The 10,018-nt window shown below is 32.5% G+C and overlaps 1 pseudogene; it reads right to left on the reverse strand.

Moving 5' to 3' along the window:
- Positions 1 to 2,364: 2,364 nt before the first annotated feature.
- On the reverse strand, positions 2,365 to 7,310 carry LOC108989950 (annotated as a pseudogene).
- Between the last annotated feature and the right edge of the window lie 2,708 nt (positions 7,311 to 10,018).

Below are 10,018 nucleotides of genomic sequence, written 5' to 3' on the forward strand. Positions count from 1 at the left end.
TGGCTCATCCTTTGCATACCTGGAAACAAGGGAGGGAAGGAGCCACTCAGGACACTGCTTGTATCGGGGCTCGTACTGTTATGATGAAACGAGATGTCCTGATCAATGAGTTCGATGAACTCAAATGGGAGCAGACGAACCTCAGAGATGTCTTCATCATAGAGACTGGGGAAATATCTAAACATTGAGGGGGAATGTATACCCCTCAATGGTTTAAGAGTTCTATATGGGGATGTGTGACATGCCTCAGGACGCATCCTCTTACACCGTGACTGTACGCAGTGTTTCCATTGTAATTTCATCAGATGTCACCGCCGAGCACCTCGAGATTCGTTGAGGAGTTGAGACATCGACTACAGCTGACTCTCTAGGCATGGTTCACACATCTACATTTGCACATGGCACACCCGATGAGGATGTTTGCACTTCTGCATCATCTACTAGCCCATTTGAGCCAGTATCAGCCTGAGATGCAGATCGGTCAGAGGCCGAGGATACTAGCCTCGAGGCTTGGGATGATGATTGAAACGAGGATTTCTACATCCTCACTGAGGGAGACTGCACGCAGATTGATAGAAAGAATGCCTTCAACCAAAACCATCTGCTACCTGTCTTCCGCATGTTGCACCTTATTGTTTCAACAAATGTGGATCTTGTGGCACATAAAACCACATTTAGTTGGCTTCAGACACAATTTTTTATATGAGTGGCACATGGAGATCCCATAGATTTGCCACTGTACATCTTTGAGAGGATTCGTTACGAGGCAAGCATCGTCTCCACAATCTCCTATATAGTGTCTTGATCAGCCAGCTATTACTTGATCGGAGAGTGCCAACCTAGCCGGAGGAGCAGGTCAAAGATCATATGAGTCCGCTCGACATGACCACACATCGACGTTGCATTGGACAGGCGAGGGGACGTCAGCAACCCCTGTAGAGGATCTAGTTCCTCCAACGCAGCCTAAGCCAAGTGTGGGGAGTAGTAGTTAGCAGTCGATGAGTACATCTGCGGGAGATGTGCAGCCTGCTTGGGTTGATTCGGTGATCTCACAGCTGACTGTACATATAGATCGTAAAATCGATCGATCGCTCGGGACTATATAGGCGTCTGTCACTTAGATAGCCCATCGTGTAGATATCCTCAACGACAAGGTCGATACTTTGACTAAGGAGATACGGAGTATGAATTTCGTGAACAACACTATCATCTGAGTATTGTTTACGAAATTCTATCATATTTTGTATTTTACTTTTAATATTTATATATATATATGTTTATATATATATTTGAAGTGCAATGATTAAGTATTAAAGTTGAAAAATATTACATTAAAAAAGATTGAGAATTTCGCGAACAACACTATCATCTGAGTGTTGTTTACGAAATTCTATCATATTTTGTATTTTGTTTTTAATATTTATATATATTTATGTTTATATATATTTGAAGTGCAATGATTAAGTATTAAAGTTGAAAAATATTACATTAAAGAAGATTGAGAATTGAAATTAAAGAAGATTGAGAATTTCGCGAACAACACTATCATCTGAGTGTTGTTTACGAAATTCTATCATATTTTGTATTTTGTTTTTAATATTTATATATATATTTATGTTTATATATATTTGAAGTGCAATGATTAAGTATTAAAGTCTAACAATATTACATTAAAGAAGATTGAGAATTGAAATTAAAGAAGATTGAGAATTTTGCGAACAACACCATCATCTGAGTGTTGTTTACGAAATTCTATCATATTTTGTATTTTGCTTTTAATATATGTAAGGAATAATATTATTTAATATTTCTATGGTTTTTTTTAATTTCAATTCTCAATCTTCTTTAATGTTATATTTTTCAACTTTAATACTTAATCATTGTACTTCAAATATATATAAACATAAAAATATATATAAATATATAATTATATTTTACAAATTGTGTATATAAAAATATATACAAGTCAATTTTTTAGACTTGTTCACAAATTATGCATTATAAAAACCACATAATTTTTAAATTAGAGTCATATTTAATTTAAATTTACAATTAATGTTCGAATGTTAATTACTAACGTTCAAACGTTGGCACCAAAACATTTCACGTTCGCACATAAGTAGCCACAATGTTCGAACGTATATGTGACGTTCGAATGTTAATTTCTCATACATTGGAACATTAAAAAAATATCATCTATCTTTAGTGACGATTTCAAAAAACTGTCACAGAAAAGGCTAGTGATGAAGACTAACATACGCATGATGGATTTGGCAACATAATTAAAATCCATGATGTCTTAATCATTCATTAATGCGTAATAAAAATTCAGAAGATCACGTAAATTAATATGCATGGAAAACTTAGACAAAGCGATTTATAATATGAAAGCACGGCAGATTATATAGTGCCTTTTGTACTAATCCATGCTTAGACTTGTTTTCATCGCATAGGCAGTACTACAGCATGAGCACTTTATTATTTAATAAGGATTCGAGTCCGCACACAAAGGTTAATTAGGACATTAAGTAGAAAGTAATTACATAGATGGAACCATGCATCTTCACCGTCCATGCAATACGATCGAGCATCATCATGATCTCTATTTCTGGAGGAAGTTCTGGAACCAAGTAGCCGATGTTTTATTATATCTTTTCAGTCCATCTTTATAATCTACATAATAGAGGCCAAACCGAGTTGTATAACCCGAGTTCCACTCATAGTTATCCATGAAAGACCAAGCGAAGTACCCCTTGACCTTCACACCATCCCTGTTCAATGAATTAAAGGATAAATGTCAAAAGTTGGCAACTTTTTGTACCAGAGATCGACATCAGAACTACTATTAATTTAATTACCATTATCAAGCACTTACCCATTAATTGACAAGTTTAGATAGGAAAGATGGCCATAATAATATTCGATTCTTTGGCTGTCCACAAGAGCTTCCGCAAGCGTTAAGCTAGCGTTATTGTACTCAGAAACTCCTACAAGATTAGTATACCATTCAAATGGACATTCCAGAAAATACCAGAAAAAAGAAAAGAAAAAGAAAACATGCAGAGAGAGAGAGAGAGATACCATTCTCAGTGATGTAAATGACTGGATCATTGTAATTATACTTTGTGTAGTTCAAAAGATCACGAAGTCCTCTAGGATAAATGAAGAGCTAAGGTGAACCAGTCTACGATCGGAAAAGCAAAAAAAAGGAGGGAAGTTTGTTCAATGAGCTTATTAATTAGATCGATATGATCAATACTATTATTATTATTTTAATTAATTTATAACATTAATTTATAATACGTACCGCTGGACCAATAGGGATCCCATTACGAGAAGCTGCAGTAATGCACGTACAGGGAGAAAAAACACGATGGTTTAGTAGATTATACCAAAGAAAATAAAACATGATGATATAACTAAAAACGTGGAATTTGTACGCACTGGTTTGATTAACAAGACCATCTGTCGCGTAGGATTTGTTGACCAATGATCCATATGAAGGTGCGTTGGCAGCATAATTAGAGGTATAGTAATTCAATCCGATAAAATCATATGAGCCCTTGAGCATATCCGATTGATTTTGGGTGAAATTGGGTAATCGCGTTCCAACCAGAGTTCTCATGCTTTTTGGATAGTCACCAGTTTTCATAGGGTCCAAGAACCTGCATTAATAATATATATTTAATAAACCATATTATATACTTATTAATTTATTGTCAGTTATTTCTTATAAAAATAACTATTTTCTGTCAAAATAAATATATTTTGATTACAAATAATTAATTTTTTATATATAAATAATACGTCATAAATGTTTTAACTAGAAACTTGAAAACCCTCAAGCTAGCCAGCATATGTACGTACGTGCATGCATGCTAGCTGAAGTACGTACTTACCATCCGCACATAAAATCAAGGGCACGTAAAGCGGCATCTTGGTCTTCCGTTGAGTTAGAGTATGGCTCCATCCAGTAGCACACGTGGGTTATCCCGATAGAACCGTTTTGTTCCTGAACATATTATTCATTATATATATATATATATATATATATACGTCCGTACGTACGTAGTACTAGTACCTGAAATGATTGGTTGGTCCTGTACAGGTTAACAGCAGCAGCATGAGCAAGAAGAAGGTGATGGGCAACCATATAAGGCTCGACGCCGGAATTCCCACCAGTGCAAGTCGGGTCAATAAAACTGGAACATCGGAAAGGTGCTAACATCCCGACTCCGTATCCACCATTGCTGTACGTCCATGGCTCATTTAGCGTGATCCAATGCTTTACCCTATCGCCAAACCTCTGGAAGCAAACCCCCGCGAAGTCCAGGAAGTCATCCCTGAATATAATATATCACGTATTAATACACTGCATGCATCCCTAAACATTTTTTAAATCCCAAGAAGCTTTTATTTTTAAAAAAATAAAACAAATATTTCTTTTACTCATTTGTCTAAGTTTTCAAATTGAAATTAAGTACCGAATAATTAATATAATAGGGTGCATATTCATTCTATTCATAAGTATTCAAGATGTAATTAGTTATTACAAATTAATTAATCAAATTCTGCCACATTAACAGTACTATAAAATATATTTTATATATGACTGACTTATTAATATATAAAAAATAAAAAATTTAGAGCACTTTTCCAAACTTTCACACAAAATATAATAAATAATTTAACTTTTTTAAATTTCAAAATAAAAATAGTATTCTAACAATATTTTATTTAACTTTTAAACAAAACATTTCATCTCACTTCTTTTGAATTGCTTAACCAAACGTGGCCTAGTCACTTACACAACTGATTCGTTTAGGAAACCACCATACTCATCTTCTAAGGCTTGCGGAATATCCCAGTGAAAGATTGTGGCAAAGGGTTTAAGAGCTGCATTCAATTATATATAGAAAACTATAGATTAGCATGAATTTAATTATTATAATTGATTATATATGTTAGAAATATATTTATATATATTGGATTAAATCATGATCATGACTTTGGTTTATGAGCTCATCAATGAGATCGTTGTAGTATGCGACTCCATCCTCGTCCACACCATCGCTAAGCTTTCCGGCTGAAACATGAATTAATAATTGTTACAATTAATTAATTAATACTAATAATTAATTGATTCAGATGATGAAAGTCTAGCTTACTTGGTATGATTCGGGTCCATGAGATTGAGAACCTGTATGCATCTGCGCCCAAATCCGTCAGAAGCTGTACGTCATCCTACAACACATATAATAATAAAAGAAAAAAAAAATTGGTTTCATTGGTTTCAACTGATTCAGCATTTCTGCACTTACTACAATAGCAAGAAAACTGTTTATTTGTTAGCAGCTATTTCCTGTAAAATGATTATTTTATACTAAAATGAGTCTGTTTTTATCCCAAACGATCATTCTCATCCCAAATAATCTGTTATAAATACTTCTTTTTTTTCTTAGTGACTCCAAAAACTCTAAAAAATACTCTCAAGATCTTTTTCTTTTCAAATATGCTTTCGGCTAACTCCATAACTTTAATTTTTATATATATAAACAAATAAAAAAATTAAACCATTTTTTAGTTTATCTTTTGTTTTGATTGGCTCAATTATCAGATACTCATTATATATATATATATATATATATATATATCATGTGACGTTGTATATATTATTTTTTTTCAAGTTTTCCTACGTGAAATATGTGACTAGCAGTTAGGACCATGTATATGTATATATATGATCCACTCTCCACTAGAAAGTACTATAAGAAAAACGAAAAACGAGTATCTATAGACTTCTTTAGTAGAAAATAGTTAGTCATTTTCATAACATATATATATATATATATATATATATATCAACTGACTACAAATAAACGTTTTTCTTATAGTGACGAGGAAAAGTTATATATACCTTATAGCGATGATATTCATCAACGGCTACGGATCCATTACTGTGATCCGCTATCTTCTCTACAAGTACAAACAAATCTTATATTCAGATGATGTACGTAAACGATTTAGATCCGCTACTTTGAGCATGAACTTAATTACTAACAAATTAGCTCTGATCACAGCTTTGTTCTTTTCTTTTTCCTGTAATGACAAACACTATATACAGAGTACAACTTGTACAATTCTTTAGTGTTTGGACAAGGCCTAGAATGTTTTCTAAGTACGTTTTGGTTCTCATGCTAAATATATTATTTATCCTAAAGCTAGCACGACGTCCCAAGTAGATCACTCAGGGTAAATAATTCATGATATTATTGATCAGTCTTCAAGCTAGATCCATCTCAACAGGTTCAACTAAGAATATATATATATATATATATATATATATATATAAATATATATCCAGCTTGTAGCTAGGCATTACTATTTTCTTATAATAACGTTAGAGCTAGCCCAGACATGGAGGTGAACATTCCAATCCGAAGATAGAATAGAGTCATTATTCGAATCTTATAAAGGAAATTTTGATGTTTTTTATTTGTAAATAGAGTTAACTAATGGCTAATAGTAGATATTGTAACTATTCTTGGGTAAAACGTCTTAATTTTATAAAATATTCGTTATGTTTTATATATGATCTTTTATATATGTATATATATATATATATATATCTTATCATCCTTAATATATCGATTGTACCAATTGATCTGCATGCATTATTTTTAAAGTGATTTCGGCCTATTTTAGCGGTTGAATTATGAAACCACTTAAAATGTATCACATCATCAAATAAAAAACATGATGATAAAATCAAGATAAAAAAAAAAATATTAATATTAATAATATTTTTCTTTATTTTATATTCTCCGTCAGATGTTGATTACACCGGCCATTTTCAAGGGTACACATACTGATGATCAAGTGAAAGTGATCAGAGCTAAACCTGGATATTTGTTGGAGTAATAATCCCACATACTTTGTTTTGTAATGTTTGCTGTACCTTCATACTGGAATTTAAACATGTGTTAGAGCATGTTATATATCCTTTAATATTCTCAAAATTTCGAAGAACTTTAGACAAAAAATCAATTCCGATGATACCTAATTAAATTCGTATATATATATATATATATTGTGTGTGTGTGTGTGTATAGAAACCTAGGCCGGCTTATACCTGGTAAGAAGCTGATGCAGCCCCGAAAATGAAATCTGTGGGAAAATTGCTTCGGTTGAATGAAGAAATGCCGTAGGTAGGGGAATATGTGGCATCAGCAGCATTGCTGTAACTGAATGAGCCAAGAAGAAAAAGAAGGCCTAGGAGTATGTTGTAGCCTTGCGATGCCATGTTTAGGAGATTTGGCTAATGGTGATCTTTGGGTGCAACTCATGGTGCTTTATATAGAGGAGCATCAATGTCACAAGTAGCTTGCTACAAGAAAAAAAAAATATTTGTGATAGATTATTTGATACGATAATGATTATTTACGATAAAAACATGCATATATACTTATTTTCGTAGGCCGGCTTTACCATCCACTCGCTTAAGTACATGAGCCAAGTGTAAATTACAAAAAAATCCTAACTAGCTAGCTAGCTTAATTCACTCCACCCAAACTCTTTATTATTCAATGTTATATACTCAAAAAAAAAAAAAAAAATAACTTCTTTGTTCTAATTATATATTTATAAATGACTTATAAAAATAATATCATTTTATATGGTTGTATAGAAGTTATAAAAAAAATTATACATATATTATTACTCAAATCCAATACGTACTATTCTCGAATGATCAGTATTCCAAGGAATAATAATGATCAACACTCGGTGTCATCACGAAGGTAGTGGTTGACGCGTGATGACTATTTTTCATGGGGAATTTAGAAGAGTTTGTACGTATCTACTTGATAGTGGTGGGGGTCATTTAGATAGTGGCTTTTTTAATTTGATAGTGGTGTCGTTTAGATAATGGATCCCAATTTTTATTTAATTTGAGAGCGGAGAGTGGAATCAACCCGTCATGGCATAGAGTTCCTTTTTACTATTAGCTTTTTGCAGTAATTTGGAATGATCAGGGCTGTTCATCCGACCTTACCCGATCCAAAAACCCACCCTTCCGGCCCAACCCGAACAAGTAAACTTCCGTTTGGTTATTGGCCGATTAACCGATTGGCCGACCTGATAATTCTGTCGGAAGAACAGGTATTCCGACTTGACTTTTTTATTATTATTATTATTTTTTATTGGTGTGTGGGGTAATAATCTAGAAAATTTTAATTGTCATTCTTTACAAAAAAAATTTGAATACATGAAACAAAATCAATATACAGATTAAGAAATCACTTAAATTTTAATTAGTTATCAGATTAAAAATAATAATAATAATAATAATAATAATAAGGAAAAGAAGAATAGCAATGACAGCTTTACAATTCCACTGCACGTTATTTACAACTTATCAATAAAATAATATTTTTTAAAAATTTTAAACACATCAAATTAAAATTATAACTAAAATAAATATATTTTAGAAAAATTGTAAAAAAGTAGTTATTTTATCATTTTTCATGTATAAGGAAGTACGTATTTCATTTTACAATAAACTATAAAATCTTGTTTTTAGGCCAATTGGGATAAGGATTAAAAAAAATTTATTTATTATCTTTTCATCATTTTATTAAATGACATTAAATGATAGATTCATAAATAAAATATAATAAATAATTTTTAATTATTTAATATTATTTTATAAGATAATGAAAATTACGATGATGAGCAGTATTATTCTAAAGATTAAGAGTATTAAATTATGATACAAGCTTTTTGCACATGTGGGGCCCACATGCACGAGGGTTGTTTGTCAGAGATTCAGAGACAACTTACAAGGCAAATGGCCTTCCCAAGGCACAAAAATAATTTTTTTAATAATAATAATAGATCAAGAGGGTAACTTTTTCTTCTTCATTGTTGGGACTAGTGGAAGTTGTCACTTGGCAGTTGTTTAAGAGAGAGTTTGATGATTGCTTCTTCCCTACCATCGTGAAGTAGCAAAAGGCAAGCTGGGAGTTTGTAAGTCTGATTCAAAGCGGTATTACTGTGGAGAAATATGCTGCCTAGTTTTTGGAATTGGGGAGGTTTGCCTTGCATCTCATATCTACAGAAGCAATGCAAGCAGAACGTTTCTAAGATGGACTGCAACCATAGATATAGAACTTTCAAAGGCTGGTGGAAGTAGCCTCCATTGCTCAGTTTACTTATGTCTATACTTGCTTGAATGTTTGTCATTAATGCACTTTAAGCATTTGTTATGGAGTGTAACTTACTGAAACTCTTCAAAATCTCACCATGATAGTCCAATTACAATTTTACTCTTTAAAATCGTAAACTTTGACACAGATCTAGGAAACGAGAGTTGGTATGACTATGGAGACCCAACACAGCCAGAAGAGTGAAATGGAGGTCTATGCCCATCAGGATATCATTTATTGTTATTTTAGTATTTTGATTTGAGTGCCTTTGGTGGACAAACTGTATGGTTGTAATAACTTGTGTTGTGGGGTTAGTGTGATTTATGGATGTTTTAAGATATTGGATTTGATGTTTTTATTTTCTCTAATTTATGTATTTTTTTTTTTATATTTCCGCTGTGAATTTCTTTATACACTTGTATGCTGAGTATATAAGCACATAAGTGACACAAATGCATGGCTCTTTTGATTAAGTGGTGGTGGTGGGTCTTGATTAGGTGATATTGGATGAAGCTATTGAGAAATCTTCAATAATTTTCAAATGGGCTTTTGATTGTTTGCTGACCAGTACTGGTGGACTCTTTCTTATTTCTACTGTCGTTGTGAGTAAGTTTTGCTTTGAATAATGTAAGGTTTATTTTCTGTTTCAGTTGTCTAGTTTAGCTTACACTTTGGCTTTATTGAAGGCTTCAGTTTAGAACATCCTCTAGCCTATTCCATTAGGAATTTGGCCACCTAGATTGTTGTAGCTCAAGTCAAAGAAACTACTAGAATGTTGAAACTATTAGAATAAAATTTAAGCAAACATCATA

Source organism: Juglans regia, chromosome 9 (assembly GCF_001411555.2).
Source record: "Juglans regia cultivar Chandler chromosome 9, Walnut 2.0, whole genome shotgun sequence".
In the NCBI taxonomy this organism is placed as follows: Eukaryota; Viridiplantae; Streptophyta; class Magnoliopsida; order Fagales; family Juglandaceae; genus Juglans; species Juglans regia.